Below are 20,677 nucleotides of genomic sequence, written 5' to 3' on the forward strand. Positions count from 1 at the left end.
GGGGTAGGGGATGAAAAGAGAGAATGTTATTTCTGCAGAGCTGTAAATCCAGCACCTTTTGCCAATGTTGCATCTTTTTTTATTCTTGTTTCTAAGAAAGTATTGCTGCAACAGCACTGGCTGCGAACAAAGTCTTGTTTGCTCTAAGTTCACGACAGGACAGGTCGTGCATTTTGAACATTTGTGGGACACTCGTAAAAGAAATACAGAGCGCGCTTTCCAAAAGCTTCAGCTTGAAATGCAACAGTTTCCTTGCTGCCTGGAGCTTCAATGTCAAAGAGATTTCTATTTTTAGAGAGAGATTCTACTCAAAGAACTATATAAGGCTCTTCTGGGGAGACCATTACTTTTTTATTATAGATGAGAGTATTTGTTACTCAGCTGGGAAGAAAAATTCTGTATAAAAGTGAAAATCACAAAGATATTCTCACTTGGTTTTCTTTTGTGAGTGAGAAGGAACTGAGATGAAAACTGAAGGCTCAATATTTGTTTTTCAATATTCTAATTTCTCTCAACTTCTTGAAACAAGTGCTTTAGCCATTAAAAATGTCAGACAAGGCTTTTGATCTGAAGTGATGATGCAAGAGGAAAGAGCTGGTTCCAAGCAGAGTTTGATGCCAAAGGACAACTTTCTATGCTAACATGTGACAAAACAAGGCAAAGCCCACAAATAATCATCGTTTCCTTCATGGGAAAACTACGTAAAGCTTGGTGTTACAGATTCAGACTTTACAGGTTCAGACTTGCTGGTTATCCTGAGTACAAAGTGCACCTAAACTGAATGGGTAGTGCAGCAAAGCCACCGGAGACAGTGCTCAGATGGGCTCAAAATCGTAGTCACAGTTAATGGCAGGAAAATGGAAGAGTATCTGAAGTTCTGGCTTTGCTGGGGAGCCTTCTTCTGAAGCATGATTTTTTGGTCACATAGAGTCATCCAAGAAACACCTAACTCTGTTACCCTTCATCTCTGGGTTTGTGTTAATAGACAGGAAAAAGATGTGTACACAACTGGACAAACTTGTGTTCTCAATTAATGTTCTCAATGTGATTTCTCCCGCAGTTTGGAGAGGAACTGTTGCGTTTCTGGTCTGGTTGGACTTTCAGAGGCAGCCCAGGTAAAACTGGTTTTAACAGCTGTTGCCAATGTTAGCACTGAGGCTTGGTGTGCTTGGTTTTGCTAGAGTAAGGACTAAATGAGGTAACAGCACTAAATTAAGGACACTGGATCCACTTCCAACACAGCTCCTGTGATGAATTCTGAGTTAGGGATGGGACTGAAATGATTCTGGTCTTAACTTGCTCAAGCTTTCTATTTCTGTTTTTATATTGTCTGGCTAGCTGTGACATAAACCTCTTTGGTTTCAGGTGAATAAAATGGGGAACAGCTGCACTGAAAGGTGAACCTCTTGAAGGAGGGAAATTCTTTCATCCATTCATCACACTGAGCAAGGAATAGCGGGAGAAATAACACCTCTACTTTGACATTTGTTATCCAAAAGAAATTAAACTACCGGCGTTTAGAAACGCACCACATACTGATCCTGGCTTATATTTATGAGGAGCAGTTGAGGTGTGTTGGGACGGACGGAGTTCCTCCGCAGAGTTATTGGTGAAATCAGATGAGATTGCTAACAGCGGGGTGAGCCTAGGGCAGGGCCGGGTCAATTGGCTGTCCCAGCTGTCCCTTGTCGTGCTGGGGCACCTGAGGGAAGGATCTGAGGGAAGGATCTGAGGGATGGGACGGAGGGATTTGGGGCGGGGTCTGGAGCGGGCCCCGCTTCCCGCGCTTTTCGCGGTCTCGCACTGCCCCCTGGCGGCCATGGCTGAGGGCAGCCCCGCCGCCAGGGAGCCGCGGGAATGGCGAGGCGTCATTCCTGAAAAACACCTGAGGGACGCGGCCGCAGCTCTGCTCTGCCCTTCTGCTAAAGGCCTTGTGCATTGTCCTGGAGGGGTTCCACACAAAGCAGCCGCTCACCCGTGGCAGGAGTCGCAAGTGTGTTTTCCCTCTTCCCTCTCTGCCCCTTCCTTCCCTGAGGGAGCCCCGGGAAATGGCTCCATGGCCGTCCCTCGTCCTTCCCGATCGTGTCCGCCGTGCCAGCCCTGGCGTGAGGGCGCGTTCCTCACCGCTCCCCTGGACAGCTGACTCCAGGCATCCCGGGCTGGCCTTCCACAGTTCCTGGACAGTTTCCTTCTGGGATTAAACAAATCCCCTCACTGTTCCCCGAACGAGCTGAAGGTTTGGTAGTTAATTCTGACTTCTACTTGCTGTGCATTCAAATGGCAATGAGCTTTTTCCTTCTTGTTTTTAAAAATAAACACAGCAATTTTCTGACATTGAAAAACCATTTCTTAAATTGTTGTACATCTGGTCAGTCATTTGTCTTAATGTATTCTCAATGAACTTCTTCACTGTGATTTCCACTGAAATTTTCATGTTCCACTTCTAAGACACTGTTCTGCACTTGAGTTTGTGTTTATTTTTTTAGCTACCGTCCATAGGGAGATCAGAACTGACAACTGCTAAATAACTAAAAGCTTCCATTTGATCAACACTACCTTTTAAATGCCATAGATGTAATACACAGAGTTTCCATTTGTAAAGTGTAAATACAAATATGTTAATATACAAATGCCTATTCCAAGGTGGTAATAAAGGGCTATAAGCTCCAAGGCACTTTAGGACCTGAGGAAAAGAAGTATTAACTGAGGCAAGATCACTTTTTTGTTTGATTACAGCAAAGTATATAATCCTGCATCACCTGAGCTTTTCTCTCTATACTGGCTGGGTATGTTGAAGAAAAAGCTTCAAAGTCCTGAAAACCAGGTAATCATAACATCACACCTGAAATTTTAATCATCATCGACTGATCATCTGAAATGGTTAGTACAAGGATACATATTTGATCATTTAAATTGGTTTATATTTATATTTCATTTGCAAACTCTTTTTTCATATTAACTTCAAAATTTTGGTGCCAGTACAAACTCAATCTGTAATTTTTTTTCATAAGCTTTGTTCTGTCTCATGTCCCTCTAGACAAGGACACTTCTGTTTTCTGGGCTCAATAGTCTCCAGTCATGTCAAACAGTAACATATTCTACATATTAAAAAGTCTAAATGATATAGTGAGCCCAAGCACTTCTTTAACAAAAAAAGCAGCATCTTCTTACTGAAATGCTGCTGTAGGAGACAAATAGGATTAAGCAAGACCATTGTGCTGTAAATAAACACCATCAGCCTGTAAGTCATGATTGTACAATGATTTCCTCAGGCCTCCTCTTACTAGCTGAAGGTTAACTCAGCAGCACAAAATGTACCATGTTACAAAAACCAGCTGCACTGTGTGTGTGTTAGTACAAGCCTGAAGTTAGTTAAGGGTAAAGATTTATTTGAAAAGCCACCAATTTCCAAAATATTTGTGAACATCTTACTACTCCTGGGGTCCTTTTGTGTAGCTGTTTCGAAACATTTTTGCATAGGAGTGTCCAAGAAAGAAATAAAGAAATTGGGTAAAATAAATGAGATTGAGCATTAAAATGCTAATTGGTTATTTTCTGTTGATTACTTTTAAGTATTGTCTGATTGCATGTGACCATAAGTGCTTCTCAATAGAACTGAATATTTAAACATCACATATAAAGACCACCAGGCAAATGGTGGCATGGGGTTTTTTTTGTCCTTTTACTCTCTAGCCTTGCTTTCTTGTGATGCAGAAAAATAAAAATACAAAAATTTTATCGAATTGTCATAAAGCATGAATATAAAAACATAACTGACACTATTAAAACCATACTTCCATGAATTTAACTGCTGTCTCTAGCTTTATGAAGTTCTGGATTTCTATGGATGTTGATCACCACCAGAAGGCCCAAATCTCACTTTGAACAATCGAGATTATGTATTGAAAGTAAAGTAGTGGAACTTGATCTGTTTTGATAATTACTGATTTTTTTTGCTCCAGTTGCTTAGGTGCACCCCCAAAGGTGTACAAAGGTGTCCTTTGTACAATGCAATATAATATAGCTTTACTTTAATGAGATAGTAACAAAGACCTTCACTGTAATTGAGTTTTATTTTAGTGGAAAGCCTCGCTACCAGTGCAAAGTTTAATTCGGCTTGTCAGGTGAGACTGCTATTTTCTGATTGCAGGTTTCCCAAGCCAGCTGGTGTTACAGCTGGAGTTCATCTGTTCCCTGCCTGCTCTGTGCTTGTCTCAAACAGCAGAGGGCAGTAAATCACCGTGTAAGGAAAATTGAAATGTCTGCTCAGAGAAAAAGTATTCTCCCCTTTCCATACAATCCCACTTCCTATCATTCCCTATCAGAAATGGCCACTGTCGGACATGCCCAAAGTCAATTACAATAAATTACATGTGTAGGTATCATGATTTTAATTTTTTTTAACTTAATAGACCTAATACAGGCACAATTCAATAAACTAAGATGATTTTGTAAGGCTAGAGTACTGCGTGCTGCATATGTTGTTGTCTTGATATATTGCAACAGAGAGCAGAGAAACAAGGACAAGAGGAAGAGAAAAGGAGATAAAGTCAAATTTAAGACTTAGGGAAAGGAGTACTACAAACACAAAAAATATTAGCTGCAGCTGCAGAAGTGGGTGGCTTTTTTGTGATTGTCCATGTCTGACTATTTTTTGACAGAAGTGAAAGATGATCTATTCTGTTAGGCTGAGGATGTTAAAAAAACCACAAACCACCAAAACCCAATCAATCAAAAAACCCAGAAAGCTTGGGACTTTCCCTCATTAAAACTCTTTGCTCCCCAAATCTATTGGCTTTGAAATTCAATTTTTCTCAGAGGAGTAATTTGATGTGAAATATTTGAGCAGCTTTATTAAAAGACATTATTTCTGATGGTAAGCACATTGATACTACACACTAAAAGTATTGCAAATTCTTCAGTACCATTTTCACATTTCTTAATCTATTTTTATAATATTTTCAGATTAACAGTAAGAATCACAAGTTTGATCTAGCTGAGATAGGGACATTTTATCCTTTTTTTTGTCCTCACTAAGATCATTATGATAGAGCATTTTTTTGTGCTTCTCTGTCTTCTCACATGTTATTTGATGTGAGAACGTGAGGATTTTCACCCAATCTCTCTAGGCAGAAAAGTATTGAAAATTGGCTGTTATCATTAATGACAGATCTCCTGTGAGTTCTGTATTTCCTTACACAAAGCATACCACACTTTATTGCCAGAAGATTCTTCTTTGATTAGAAAACTACTGATGTTGTACTCAGAGACACCAGGGAAGGAATTTCCTTACAAGCCTTTGAAGGCATTTATCATTATTGTCTCACTTTGCAGGGCTAGGTCCTTTGGAATTTTTTTTTCTTTTTTTAATAAGAGTAACATTCTACATCCAAGCAGTGTTATATACTTATGTAAAGGATGCCCTTTTATTACTTCTTTTCATTAATCCCTCACTGAAGCAAGAGTATACACATATAATTGACTAATGAGAGCCCACAAGGTGTGATTGTTGGCTTTGTAAAAGATGATCTGGCAAGACAAAAAGTGAGTTTTTATAATTCGTTAGATTAACACAAAGTGCTTCACTTGGAAAATGGAATTTATAATTCAGGAAGTGTCTTGTGGACACCAGCTACAAAGGTTCTGGGGGGTGCTTAATGTGGCTCTGAACTGAATAAGGGAAGCCTGGGGCAGGAGGTAGTTGGTGGGGTTTTGTGTTGTCTGTTGGGTTTTTCCTCAGCAAAGGAGGGAAACGTGATCCTGGGCCATATTAACAGGATAGCTCAATCTGCAGAACATGGGATGTAATTATTCATCTTTACTTGGTGCTGTGAGTGCCCTGTCGAGTTCAGAAAGATGTGGGCAAATGGGAAAGGGTCCAAAGTAGATCAGTAACTATGCTCAAAGAGAAAGCATGACCTATGAGGAAGCTGGGGAGGAATTTACTGTATTCAGTCTTTCTCTTTTGGGAAAACAAAACACAAAACAAACAAACAAAAACAAGTACAAAGATGTGAGGGACGACTTAACCTCTTCACAGCAGGAAACTATTATAAAGAAGGCAGGAAAATTTTTGGTTCTTGTTTGTAGGCTTAAAGCAGCAAGAAATCAACTTGGCAGTGAAGAAAATTTGAGCTATTTGATATGTTCGGTATTTTTGAGGACAATGAAAGATTTTGCTATGTTAGGACTCCCCAAAACTCCTTCACTGAAGGATTTTAGAAGAGTTTAAGGAAATTTCTGTCAGGAATTGCCTATTCTTGTTTAATCCTCTGGTCTAGAAGCTGGTTTCAGTGGTTCTTGAGTGAAGTTTTACTCTGGCCACAAGTCCTGGTTTATGGTGACTGAGGTTTTGACAGAGCCCCATTGCAAGAGGTCATCAGTGTGGTTGGTGTTTCAGCTCCAGTCAGTGGAATAACAACCTCTCAAGGCTCAAGCAGCCCCACACATGCTCAGTGCTAAATAATCCTATGGGAAAGGGGGAAAACCAGCCAGGAGCCCGGTCTACAGGACCTGAATGAATGTGTAGCTGCCACAATAACTCCCACACAAACAGGTCTTGAATGGTGCCCCCAACAGCCTTGGTTCCTCTCAGCCATATTTTTGAGAGAAAAATTACCTGCAGCATGAATCCTTGAAAACACAGAGCTACTTTGCCTCTGTGTCTGAAGAGAAATGCATTCCTTTCTGGAATAATTTAGCACAGAATAGAGGCTCCATAAGGCCCAGGCTGAGTTCACACCAGAGGGCAGCAGCCACACAAGAGAGTGTTCACATGATCTCTGCCATTCTTCTGGGGTCAGTGCTGGAAGCTACAGTCTGTGCTAGAGAGGATTCTGCAATCTTGAAAAGGTTTCTCCACTTGTTGGTGACTCTAACAAGGTCTGGTTATGGAAAATAAGACTCTTATAGCTCCCAGTGCTTTATCAGGCCTTTCACCTGGAAAAACAGGCTTCAGATCACTTTGGCTATTGGGAGTGTAACTGCCTCCCAAAGTATGGCTGAGATGAGTTATATGTCCAGATGACTCAATGAACAAGTGCTTCATTTCTTTCCTGACCCAAGTTCATATCTAATATGGAGAATCTGGAATGGCTTTGACATCACCCTAATCCACTGCAGATGCTTGTTCACCTTGCATTTGGAGAATACTTCATAATGAGTCATCTGTATTGAAGAGGCCCTACACACTGAAAGAGCAGCTCAAGACTGAAAAATTGAGGAGAGAACAGGCACACACACTAAAAATCTTCTGGGAATTCTCTTTTTGTTACTGTATGTATGCAGTAAGATGTAGGAAACACAGGCAATTGCTAGCATGAGTAATGTAAGGAAATTAACTATTTGATTTAGCACTGCTGTTTATCCTCTCAATCAATTGCTGCATCTAGACTTGCTCTGTGTCACAACAGCTGTGCTGGCTTCCTGTTCAGACTGTGAAGTACCAAAATGGCAGGAGATTTTCTCCAAGACTCATCATTTGTAGAGAGTCATTGGATATATGACCATGAAATGATAAAATATTTCCCTGCAGTTAATTATGACTAATGTAGAGATTTATGCTTCATCCAGTTCTGTTCTCCAGAAGGAGAGAGATCTCCCTGTTTCTTGAAGGGAAAGTATTTATGTGTTTAGAAGCATAGCATATAACAAAAGTTTGCAATGTGCAAGATACATTCTTATAAGGCACCACTCACTTGTCTTTTACCACTTGCTTGTAGTCCAGCTGGATATTTGTTATTAACACATTTTCTCAATATCTCTTGTAATAAAGCAGAAATCAAGGTTTTTTGATGACTAGCTTACTTAGAGGAAGTTGGCTTATTGTGTCAGTTGTCATTTACAAAGACTGCAGCAGTTCCAAACATGATTCATAAAAACTGAAACTTCTTATACTTGAAGGATACACCTTAAAAAGCAGTGGAATGGAAAATCTGTTTCCTGTCAAATTCTGACATTGGTTTGGTTTTTACTTTTTTATTTCCTTTCTGAGCAATTTCTTCTCTGCCTCTGGGCATTATAGTAGCTTTGCATTCAGTCAGATCACCTACAGAAGACCCCATTTAACCTGTTTTTATCAGAGAATCCCCCTGCTTGATGATTATTCTGAATTATTCTTTGCTTTATGGTGCATAACAAAAAGAGGGACTACCTGGAATCATGCTATGCTGTATGGATTGCACATCCCTCGTGGTTCATCTGCTCTAATTCTCATGCTGAGGAAGGTAAGGAAATCATCAGCTTGAGCATAGACACACACAGGGCACTGGAGCTCCCTGCTCCTCTTACTGTTAATGCTCTCAGACTTCTCTTTTCTATACCCCTGCTCCTCATTTTTCAGTCACTCAACTTTTCCATTCAAAGCATTAATTTTCAATTATAAATTATTTCAGTAATGTCAAAAGGAAATATGAGAAGTTCAAACCAGTTTTCACTACCCCGGAGTATTGTACTTAGAAAAGCTGAGAGCACTGCAGGTTGTGAAAAATTATTCCATTTTTTTCTGGAACAATATTTGTTCTCCACACTTCATTCCTGTCTGATTTCACACTCAAATGCAATTAAGTGAGAAACCTTAAACCCAGATATTAGAAAGTTTTCTTACAATTAATCACTCTGAATAAGAAGCATCTGGTTCTGAGTGTACTAGATTTGTGGGAGAAATCATAAATGAGATGACATCTCACATCCAGGCTTTATCTTAACATAAACAAGTAACTCTTGTATTTCTTTTGGAACTCTGCTTTCCCCAGTCAGATATGAGAACAAACAAGACATTAGTTTTATTTCCCAGTATAAAAGTCCCTTAAAGCAGTCTACTGGGAAAAGTGGGTCTGGAAACCACTGGCATTGTCTCAGCCTAAGCTATTTGGGTTGTAGTTAATTAAAAAGGACAGAATTCTAATTTTAGTAGTGTTTTAAGTAGGCTTGTGAGAACTCAAAAGAAGATTGAGGTTGCTCACTCTTAATAAAACAACTTTTAGCCGTGGTTTGATTTCTTTTTTCCCTAAGAAGCAGCTTAGATGATATGGATATCGATTGGGGCATGGGTGCACATCTCCCTGCAGATAAGGAGATGCTCAAAGGGCATTAATTCTGTGTTACCCCTTTCTGTCTCACAGTGCAGCCTGAGAGACACGAGTTGCAAGGGCAAGTCCAGCAGGGAGCTTGGCAACCATGATGATGGTGATGATCCTTGCATGTTATATGCTCCTCCACAGTAGATTGCACCCAACAAATAAATGAGATGGCCTATTCCATTCCTCCATAAAGGATAATATGCAGGATTTGACATGCATGTGGAAAAGGCATTGGCTCTACAGGCTGTATGCAATGCAGACCCAAGAAAAGGCAAAAGAAATATCTTTCCCCTTACCCTCTGTGTAATGGCAACCATTGTCAACCAGCTGTAGAAAACTGTCCCCTTACTTAAATTTTGCTTGCCAGATCAAACATTTCTCCTCCTTTCCACTTAACACATCTCTAGCTGTATTTTGTTGAATCAGCGGTGTTTCTTTTGTTTAAAAGAAATTAGTCTGTCCCATAACAAAACATTCCTCACTGTTTTTCCTTCTTCTGTTTAGCTGAAATGTGCAGGCTTGCTCTGCAAGCACAGACTCAGGGATTTCCAAAAGCTAAAGGTCAGCCTGAAATCTCACAGCATACTTACTGTAAAAAAGCCAAGCAAGGAAATGTTCAAAGAGTCTTTGGAGAGCATTATCCTAAAATATAAACTTAGAGTCACGGCAATCCCATGTGCCTCATGGTCTGTATCTTTTTTTATTTTTTATTTTTTTAAAGGATGTTATTAATATGAATTTCTTCATATCCTGAACTCTCAAAATAAAGCAGATTTAAGAGATAGTTTTTACAGCTATTCCTTTCTCCACAGACTGTGGCTATCACATTTTATGTGAACCTCTATCGACTGTTTTAAACAGGTTAGATTGTTGATTTATTTAATGGCAAAGTCAGTTATTTTCTTCCTCAGACCATATCTTGCTCTCAAATACTTCTTTTGTGTTGTGTTCTTAAGGTAATCAGATATAAATTTTGAAGACATACTTTAATGTTCTATAATTACAGTGGATGGTCTTAGCAGTGCTGCCCATCCTCCATAATTTCCTTATCAGGGAACACACTGAGATCTCTCTGCTCTCAAATAGCTGATTTACCCTGATGATAAAGATAATTATTGACATTTTTGCCTGCTTATTGCAGGTTAAACATATCAGGGAGAGTTCCTTTATGAAGTATAGAAAAAAATGAGTGCATGGACACCCACACACATTTTCAGATGACTAATGCTGTTGCTGAAAAGAAAATGCTTCCAGAAAATCTGCTTGTAATTGGACCTGGCTCAGTGCTGATTCTTCCAAAGCTGGCTAGAAAATTATATACTAATTCCAATCAAAATTGCTCATATTCTGCTGTGAGAGAATGCTGTTTACTATCCTTAATATTTTTCACGAAAACACGAAAGTAGTTGTGAAAACTGTTAAAAGAAATGTGATCTTTCAGTAAGAAAACTCTACTGAATGCATCTCAGTAGTATGTGGACAGGGAAATTGAACAAGGAAAGAACATCCTCGGGAAACGGTTGCCTAAATATGTCACAAAAAAATGGGATCCAGTTAGTTTGGAAGCCTGGTTCCTTGTGGTGTACTGAAGCTAAGTAACAGGGGAATCCATAAATCGTGTTAAAGAGTGAAGCAAGTTGGAAAACTTTAAAGTCATTTTGTACAGAAGTCCTCATTACCTCACTAGTGGTTCTGGGGGATTTTTTTTTCCTTAATATTTTTTTCTCTCTAGACAAATCAGGTATGAAGAGACAATACAGTATGGGGGAGAACTTGCAATGGCTGAAGTTGGAACAGAATCCACCTCTTGTAACAGCAGTCTCACATTCCATTTATAGACTATAAACTCTTCTTTCCAAACTTTTGTTTCAGCTTTCATCCTGACAATTTTCTGTGCTAAATCAACTGCAGTTACTTGCAGTGTGCATTTTCCTCTGTAACTCTGCCCTTCTGCTGCTCAGCTTTGGAAACATCAGTGGTGCAAGATCCTCTGGAAGGATTGTCTGGATTTATATCCCCAGCAGTGCTTTACAGCTCGTGTGTGCAAGGGACTGAGCTTCTGCTCCAGCCCAGCCCTTGAGTTTCCATCATTGCTACCCTAAAAGATAAATTGATGACTGGCAGCCAAACCATGCCAGCCCAGCTCGGGGCTGTAGCACTTGTATAAATCCACAGGGAACTCAGGCTCAGCCAGACACCAGGCTGCCAGAGCAGGCTTCATTCCAGCTCTCTTTGATGTAAAGGCACTGCCTGAACTCTGTACAAAGTGATACATGAGATCAGAGCAAGTATAAGATCAGTATAAGATGAGAGCAATAATTTTTAGTGCTTTACATCTATGTTACACTTCTAACGTTTAACAAGACTCAGGCTTTTTATCTTTTTTTTTTCTCTGTGCAAGACTAAGATTATCAACTCTTACAATTTTATCATTGTATATTTTAACCTAGACACTATGGTCTCCTGCTCCTAAAAATTCTTTCACTCAGCTCTGCTCTCCTCTTTTGCTATGTTTATTTTTTATGTGGATACATTCATTCCCAAGATATCTTGTCATCTCTTTGCATATTTAACGTGATTTTTTTTTTAATTATTCAATTTATGTCTCCTAGAAACAAAAAAAAAAAAACAATCATCTCTACGTGTGTTCTAGAAGATGGGAGATGAGTGCCAGGTCTCTGAGCACAGAGTCTCCAGGCAGTTGATTTATTCAATTTGGACTATGTCTACACAAAAAATTTTGCTGGCATAACTATTTTTCCACATATCCATTTCTAAATCCTATGAATGGATACCTAAACTCATGGCAGTGGAAACAAAGCATTTGCACCTGGCTGGCTCCAAGTTTTAGCTGCAGAAATCTACCTTTTGCATTGTTGTTAGGACTCAGCATTTCCCCAATGGCCTGTGTGAGGCTGCTGTGTGCTTTCTATTCTGCCCTGTTCTTTAGTATACAGACAGAGGTTTGACACTTGAAATCCCTTCAGCAGGTTAAAGACAGAACTCAAGTTGTGATTCTCTTGCAAAAGGAACAAAAAAAGATCCGTGTGTTTTAGATGCTGAGAGGGTTTTCTCTTTGGATCAGTAAGCAAATACCACCAGCATTAATTTGTAGAGTCTCATATGGGCTTAGGAAAACCTCCAGTTTTGTGGCATTAGAATCCTTATAAAGAAAATTTTACTTCTGTTGGCTCTATTTTGTGTTTCATTGCAGGATTGTAGCTGTGTGACACTTCTGAGTGCTGTGGTTCAGCCAGCTGTATCAGCATTATTCTGAGCCTAAGCAGATAGCTCTGGTATAAATTAATGATGTATATTTATACAAATTATGTGCTTGAGCACTCTGGTGAGTTTTCACTATTGTTAGTGCACATCATGTGCCACTTCTGGCTGAGAGAGTAGATAGGAATCAGTGTTTATGTGTTATAGATTCAATCCCAAAAGATCAGAAAAACACATTTTGCAAGATTTTTTGAGAAACCTTACCTCTCATTATATTAGCACAGCTTAATGCTCCGTGTTTTGTTGGTTGTTTATTTGTATCTCCAGATTACAAGCACTTTTATTGCTGTCTGTACATTTTACAATTGCCCTACATATAGCTTGTGCAAAGATGCTTGTTCTTATAAGCATAACTGCCCCTAATGTTTAAGAGATCAAATCCTGTGATAAATTAGGTTTATTTTTTAAACAGATGTGTAAAAGAGGGAGGTAGAGATGACACTTGTCCTTTATTTAATTATAAACTCTGAAGTATGTGGTTTTTATAGTTTCACGTTTCAAAGTCCCAAGCACGGCTGTGAAAACTTAAATTTTGCTTTCTCTGGGTATGGCCATATAAACAGCTTATATGCTTAGTAATTGAATTAAAATGAACTAATGCAAATCTCCTTGCAAAATTCTGTTAAAATTGCTCTGTTTCACTTAGTTCCACATGAAAACTGAAGAAACAACAAAGCAATTTCATGCTTATTTAAAAGTGAGCTAAGCTCCTCCGAGCTTGCTTATTTGTGAAAAGGTTTGCACTGCTCTATGAAATGCAGTGCTGAAGTCTGTTATGGATATTTGGCATTCCTTCAGGTGATCCCCACAGAAACATTTGCTTCCTACAGAAAGTGAAACCACCATTTGAAAAACAGTATTCAAGTACTTTTCTGTTTTTAAAGTTCTTTTTAATTTTTTTTTTAATCTAAGATTTAATATTTAGGCAAGATTAGAAGCTCTGATGGAAAATTAGTAAGGCTGAATTACTTTCTGGGGCTCATAAAGGATTCCTGTCTCATAATTCAATGAACAGAAGTATTTCTGCAGCCAGAATTTGAGCTATTAGAGGATCAACTAATGTTTCACAAAGTATTTTAACTGTAGTGGCTGCTTTATGCTTAGGATTTATTATATGAGGAATTTGCTTTTAGCCTTGGGGATAATTAGTACTTCACAATCTTGAGAAAACATCAACACATCTATGGGCAGAAGGTAAATCAGAAAGTCTTTGGTTTGGTGTTTTATCAATTAAATCTTCTGTCTGCATTTCTTTATTTAAGGAGAAGTTTTACAGCTTTTGCAAGCAGGTGCTTAAGATAATTTCTGTGCCTGTGCTTAATATATTCAGAGCATGAGATTTTACTATATGTGCTGTAATTAGTCTACACTGGTTTAGAAATGGCTTATTATTGCAATGGATACACTGTGAAAGGCAGGAAAGCACATAACACTGTATGGTGCTCTCCAAAAAAAAGCAACCAGCATTAGCTTGCTAATCAGAAGCCAGAAACAACAACTAGATTTTAGAAATTAGATACTATCATACTAGAGGATCATTCACACGGTATTTAGTATCTTTTATAATCACTTTGGACTCCTCTTGAAAGTGTTGAACAGTTATGATGGAGCTGGGGACCTGCTGACACTTTAGAAATGCTTCGTTTATTTATCTCTTAAAGTGCTAGGTGGGACCTTTTTTTGTCCCCAGGAAGAGCAAAGATGGATAAAAAGATGTTTATGTGGATAGGAGCAGTAAAGCTGTCATTATTAATTAATTTCCACGAGTGTCTGATTGCATTGAGGCATCTCCAGTGCAGTTCTAAAAACTTGAATAGGTACAAGGCCTATATGATCAGAGCAGCTGCTTTAGAAGGAAAGAAAAGGGTGTGGGTATTCAAATGGGAATCACAAAATCATGAAAGATCATACCAACTTTTAAACCCTTTGTGAAGGCCTGAGAAAGAAAGACAGGGACCAAAGTAGCAAGATTTTTGACCTCAAAACAAAAAGAAAACAGCAGTAGTGAAGGCAGTGATTGCTCAGAGGGAAAGAGAATTCAGATGGGATGGTCTTTGTTGGATTTAGGTGCCCTGTGTCACTGTGATAATGTGACTATGGCCATGGTTTGGCTGGTGTTGAAAAGCCCTGTATCATATTTGTTGATCTTGTCTTAAAATGGGAAATAAAACCCTAGCAGTTCCTCACAGCTCCTCTTTAAGGACTTAGCAGTTAATGGTGGTGGCAATTGTGTGTTGCCTACTATTTTCCCCTTTTTAAAAAATGTCAATTCCCTAAAGAGCTTTGTGGTTTTGCTCTTGCATTCTATGTTCCTTTCTTTTCCTTCTCCTCTCCATTCTAGCCAGTTACTCTTGGGAGGGACAGGAATAGACACTGGCTTGAAGTACATTATTTCATCTTCTTATAATCCTATATGCAGTTTACTTCTGTAGAAGGAGAGAACAGAAAATCTTGTCTTATAAGAAAAAATGGTTTTGTTCTTGGATTTAAGATGAAAATGACTCTGCTCCTCACTCAGGAGGAATGCTTGTGATTGTAATAATTGTTCAGAGCTCGAACTGTGGGAGACAGACAAGGTATAAGAAAATGTGACCAACATAAAGATGAGTTAGGGTAGTCTTAATCCAGGCTTTTTGTGTGTTTGAGGAAAGCAGGCGATTCTCTAGTGCAGGGTTACAAAGATGAACTTGTTTCATGTGGTTTTAATCAAAGCTGGGATGCCTGGAATTAAGGGTCATCACCCTGCGAGGCACCTTGAGAAGAACTGCTGTTTCAAATAAGGCCATTGCTGACATGAATGTGCACTGAAAGTTATGCTTTGTTAGAAACCAGGCATAACAACCAAACCAAACAAAACCAGAAAGAAAACCCACATATCAACAGGATATCTCAATTTGTATTTTACAGTAATTTATAGTACAGAAAAGAAGGAATATTGTTTCACTGTCCAAGAAAACGAGAAATTTAACTTGTTCAGGCACATCTAATATATTATACAGTAATGATTCTGAGCAGTTCTGAGGCCAAGCCACACTTGAAAAAATTGGCCAGATTTGTTTTCTATTATATCCACTTCACCCTGCTCCCCCAGCTGGCTGCAGCATCCTCCTTGCTTCTGCTGGCTGCAGCCACAGCCCTGAGCTTGGGCCCATAAATCTGGCTCCACCTGAATGAACGTGTCCAAGCAGCTCCTGTGCCCCTCCATGGTGCTCCCCAGTACTCCCAGTTCCCAGACTGGGATACAGGGGCAGACAAACCTGCCTCACACTCAGCCTGACAGACTTCACTCTGTGCCCGGCTCTGTCATAGGCCAGAGCCTTTTGCAAAGCCACAGCTCATCAGGTCCCACACCTTCCTCTGGACAGAGCTCGTTTTGGGTGTCTCAGAGGTCATGATGCATTGCACTCTAATAGGGAGGAGATAAAGATTCATCAAAAGTGCATCTTCAGTGCACCAAGGGTCTGCAGGATCTGGATCAGAAGTTAGAGCTACAGCTGTTCCTGTCAGTGATGCTGGGTGGTAGCAGTATTAATTTTTTTGAAAAAAGAGGTGAAGATAACATGAGAAACCCACAGCTCCATGGTTTTGGTCTGGGCTTTGCATTTGATTTAATCTCTTGACATTAACAAAGACTTGGACACAGCCTAATACAATACAGTTTTACCAGGTCATGGGTACTTGTTCCCTTGTTGCCTAGCTATCCTGAGTACAAATAAACACAGCATTCAAGGTAGGCATAGTTCTGAGTGGGGAGAAGGGCTTAAATGTTGTTCTGGAAGACTTAAATAAGCAGATGAAAATAGGTTCTGACACATTTATCCTGGGCTTTTCTGGCACAGAACTAGCCTTGTTTTGCAGCCAAAAATCGTGTCAAATTCATGTTAGGATTGAAAAAATGAACTCATCCGAGGAGAAAAAGCTCAAAGACGAGACTGCAATAACGTATGACAGCCCTGTGTGTGATGCTGCACCAATGTCCACTGTGTCCAATTATTTAGGAAAGAGGATTGTTGATGTCTCCACGGGGACTGGAGCCATCTCCCCTACACGGGAGATCTAACAGCACAGCTACCAGTAGGGCTTCTTAAAGAAATTCCAATGTGCTTTTCCCCTTGCATCCTTCAGAGATTCAAAAGCAAGTTTGAACAGAGAACTGGAAGCCGGAAATTTCCAGCTACCTCTCTTGACACAAAAGATTTCATGATGAAGGACTAGAATAAAAGGAGGAGGCAAAGCAATTGTCTAGATATTACACATTTAGATCCATTTGAATTTGAATCGCTAGTAATCTTAAATTGAAAATTTAGATTTATGTAATGAGTGGGACAGAGAAAATAGAAGGAAAATAGCAAACACTTCCCAGTATTTCCACTTATTAAGCAAGGGAGCTATAATGCTCACTCTTGAGGAATGGGATAGTGTGGGTCTGACTTGTACTGAGTAGCATAATGTTCCTAAAGAAACCCATAAACCACTGCAGAGCACACCTGGGCTCTCTTGTTTTCCAAATTTACCTGCACTAGAGGAACTGTTACTTTTTTTTCACCCAAACTTTGAATACAATCCAGTCTTTCCAAGTTTCATGCTTAGAACATTTATGTTGTATGAGAATGTGATACATTGTCTTGACATTTACATACCTTACTATTTTTTGTACAAATTTAGCAAATCAGCAATACTAGCAAATTCTGCCTGAAAGGTGCTGGCAACAGACTTCTTCCTTTAGGAACCTAAGAGATCCTTTGCAATCCTCCTTATGGACAAGCAGTGAGGCAGCATCTGTGTCTGCATTCTCCTACTGCACTTGGAATGAAGCTTATTGTCATTTTGGATCAGCTTGCAGTTATATTATAGAACCCAAACAAAGAAATCTAGACAAAAAATTTCCTAAATAGGACAAGATGGTAACATGGCCTAATGCTCTAAAATTCAGCATGCAGTAGATTGCCAGAATGTGAGTATATTTTTGTTTTTTCCTCTGCCTGCCAAGCCTAGTTAAATACTGAAGCATAATAGTAATAGCATCCTGTAATAGCATGTTGCTATTTGCAAGGATCTATAGGTGATTTTTGCTTGGAATTGGCAACTTCTGTATTTCATATCAACACTTTCAGAGATAAAGGCCATAAAAAATTCTTTCATGACTGTCCCTGATGCTGTTTTCATTTGGGGTTTATTTTTGGTGTGAGGAGTAGAAGTAATACTAGGATTTTTCTAGAAGAACTTTAACCTTATTGAAAGATAAAAAATCCCTAATAAATCTGGCATATCTTCAAAGCTCTCTCAGCTGTACAGATGTCTTCTTGTTCTATAGTCCAATCAGTTTTCTTAGACCCCCCCACCTGCTGGCTGAAATAAATTTGCTCAGCTGCATAAATGAAAAAGAATGTCATACTGAGTATGTTTGAAGGCATGTGAACCAAGTTTAATCCACTGTCATCATCATTTACGTATTCTTGTGCACACAGTGTTTGTAGTGAAGCAGTTAATACATTTGAGTTACTGTTCTTCCCTGTTTGATAACCCTCACAATCCCAGACTGAGCTGTTGTGTTCATCATGTACCAGGGTTTCCCAGTGCCTTAACCTGCAATGGTTTCTTTCAAACGTTGAGTTCCCTTCCTTAGAACACCTGACAGATGAAGGAATGGGAAATGCCAGCAAAGACATGTATATGCCATTAAACAGTGGAGCTGTTTCCCCTGGTAAAAATGACCAAAAAGACGATCCTAACACCCCAGCTCATGTTAGAATTGATGATCTGTGTGGAAGGATATAGAGGAAAAGGACCAGAAAACCAAGGAGAGAGCAGAAGAAAATAGGGCCCAGTTTAGGAGTTAGGTTAGACTAAGCAATGCAAGGTGTTTGAAGAGAGCTTTTTAGAGCAAAGTAATTTAGAAGTGGATATTCAAGGGTGGAAGTTGTGTGCTCATGTCTCTGTGCAAAAGGAGATCAGAGGAGCACACTGTGGGTGTCAGAGCCCATGGGGGGATGAGGGACAGTGTGACATTAGATGAGGACCTGACTGCAAAATGTGTTCAGAACTGATCCACTTAACAACTCAGATTTGATAAAGGCAGGTTTGCAGCTAAGAGCAGTAGTTGGAAACCCAAGTTTTAACTATTTCCAGAAAAAGCTGTATCTGACCCATAAGTTTAGGCCCTGGCCTGTAATGTGGGACTGTTCTGTGTGGATTCATAGCTCATCCCTCCCCCTCATCAGCTCTTTGTGACTGCTGCAATAATTTCTGGAACCAGCTCTTCCAAAGGAGCCCTTCAGCATGTTGCATTGCCATTAGTCAGTTCTGCTGATCACATCAATATGAAAACTAAACTTTACGTTTCTAAAATGAATTTGCTGGAGCAGTCTTGGGCCCAAGCTAAGAATGAGATCCTGGCATCCAAATGCCTCAAGATATATAAGCACAAAATATTACAGATTTCTCACTCACATTGCAGGAGTTTAAAATGGATCAAGCTAGGAAGTTTGAATAATATTTCTGACTTTTTGGTTTGTACTCCATCTTTAGTTCCATTAGAGTACACTTTGATTAATAGAACCTGTTGTCACCCTTGTTCTGTGTATCAGGCTCTTTTCTTTCAGAAGTAATTATTGCACTTATGCAACAAGGTTTGAAATTGGCTGTGCTTTCTCTTGCAGTTTTGATTTTAGATATTCTAAGGAGAATTATAAAAATGCTGTTTTAAAGCTGTGGCTATCTATATCTTGCATGTGTACTGTCAAAAATGGACTAGATTGACATGTAGTAGTTTAGCTCCTGGCAAGAGCTGGATATTTGTCAGCACCACTGGTTCATAACCAAAAAAGGTATTACATGGAGAAAAAAAAAATCTTTCAATCAATTTCGGTTTCTGCTTTTGAGTGCAAAAATGCAGGCAAAAGATATTTTATATTGTGAGCATGGAGATTTTCCTCCAGGAAAAGTATCTGATAAGTTTTCTTCCATGAGGGTTGGTTTAAATTTAGGCTTTTAAAGTACACCAAGTTGGAATTCTGGTGGTGCTGTGTGTAAATTTGTGTGGCTACAAGGTGAGGCTGCCAACCAATGCATAGGAGAGCTCGTGGAACACTAAGGGGAGGCAGCAACAGGAAAGGGACACGGGGAAAGGACTTAACTTTCAAATTGTATGCTTGACCTCTGTCATTTTCTTTGCAGTAGGAAAAATAGAAACTAAACCATTGGCCTTTGCAAACTTTGAGAAGGCTGCTTTGCAGGAACTTGTCATTTTCAGCCTTTGAAGGAAATGGGAGCTCAGCTACAAATTCCACAGCATTTTGAGGTAACATTTTTATGGACTATCACTAGGTTTTCTTTGGAAGCCTTTTTTTTTCATATACAAAATATATGCTGCTTCCTGCCCTATTATTTTTGATAAGATTGTTTCCTTTATTTCTCTTTGTTAACTTGTGTTTATCTTCATTATCCTTTTTTTTTTTTTTTAGGCAGGAAATCATAATTTGACAATACCACCTAAAAGCCAAGGTACTTTTTTATTCAACACTTGTAAATATTTCTGTTTTCTCTGCTGGGCATTGTATTATTCCCCTGAATATATGACCTAGAAATCTCTTGCAGTATATGCTCTTCTCATAGCTATTGCTGTGTATTACTACATTTTTTCACTTTGATTTTTCACTAAGACATAAGTATCTGCAAAAACTGCCATCAAGGAAGTCTAAGCAGTAGGGAAATGCACTCCTGCATTGCTCACTAATAGTCTATAGTCTCAATTGCAAGCAGCACTTTCTCACACCCAGTTTCTTCCTAAATCTCTGGTTTTAGTATGAAGTGCAATGACTGTTATAAATTAAAACTAGGTGTTTGCTTGCTGATGAATACCTATACCAGTGCCAAACAAATTAAATCTACAGTCCAGGAAATACTCAGGATGCTTCCTTTTAAATCAAGAAAATCTCTTTCATTAAATCAATTAGGTAGCACTTAGAGGAAAATTGATCCAGGATATCCGAAGGCATTAGTGAAGTGTTGGGTTGTTTCTACTCGATTAAGGTTATATCCTGGCCAGAGGTTTGATCAGGATATTTGGAAAATCTGGAGTTATTCTAGCAGAGGAACCATTGCCCTCTCTGCAGGTGTTCAGCAGGAGTTCTCAGCAGAAGGGGGAAGGAAGGGTTTGCTCACAGTCCTGTTCTCTCATGCTGTTACTGCTGGTTCCCTTTGATCCACAGAGCAAGGCAGCAGCTTCTCAGTCTCTGTGGGGAAGGCAGGGCCTTGCTGTATCCCTGCCTGCTGTGGATCCTGAAAAATGACCCATGTCAGACAGCCCAAGGTGA

At 39.3% G+C, this 20,677-nt stretch overlaps 1 protein-coding gene and 1 long non-coding RNA gene across 2 annotated transcripts in view; one reads left to right on the forward strand and one right to left on the reverse strand.

Moving 5' to 3' along the window:
- SYNPO2 (synaptopodin 2) overlaps window positions 1-20,677 on the reverse strand; it is a 77,203-nt gene that overhangs the window by 38,853 nt on the left and 17,673 nt on the right. The window lies entirely within an intron of this gene.
- Window positions 2,369-20,644, forward strand: LOC148224090 (uncharacterized). The gene is made up of 4 exons (XR_015803585.1): window positions 2,369-2,880; window positions 19,539-19,662; window positions 19,826-19,865; window positions 20,573-20,644. It is a non-coding gene; the product is annotated as an uncharacterized LOC148224090 (long non-coding RNA).

Source organism: Sturnus vulgaris, chromosome 4, assembly GCF_052056855.1.
Source record: "Sturnus vulgaris isolate bStuVul1 chromosome 4, bStuVul1.hap1, whole genome shotgun sequence".
NCBI classification, from domain to species: domain Eukaryota; kingdom Metazoa; phylum Chordata; class Aves; order Passeriformes; family Sturnidae; genus Sturnus; species Sturnus vulgaris.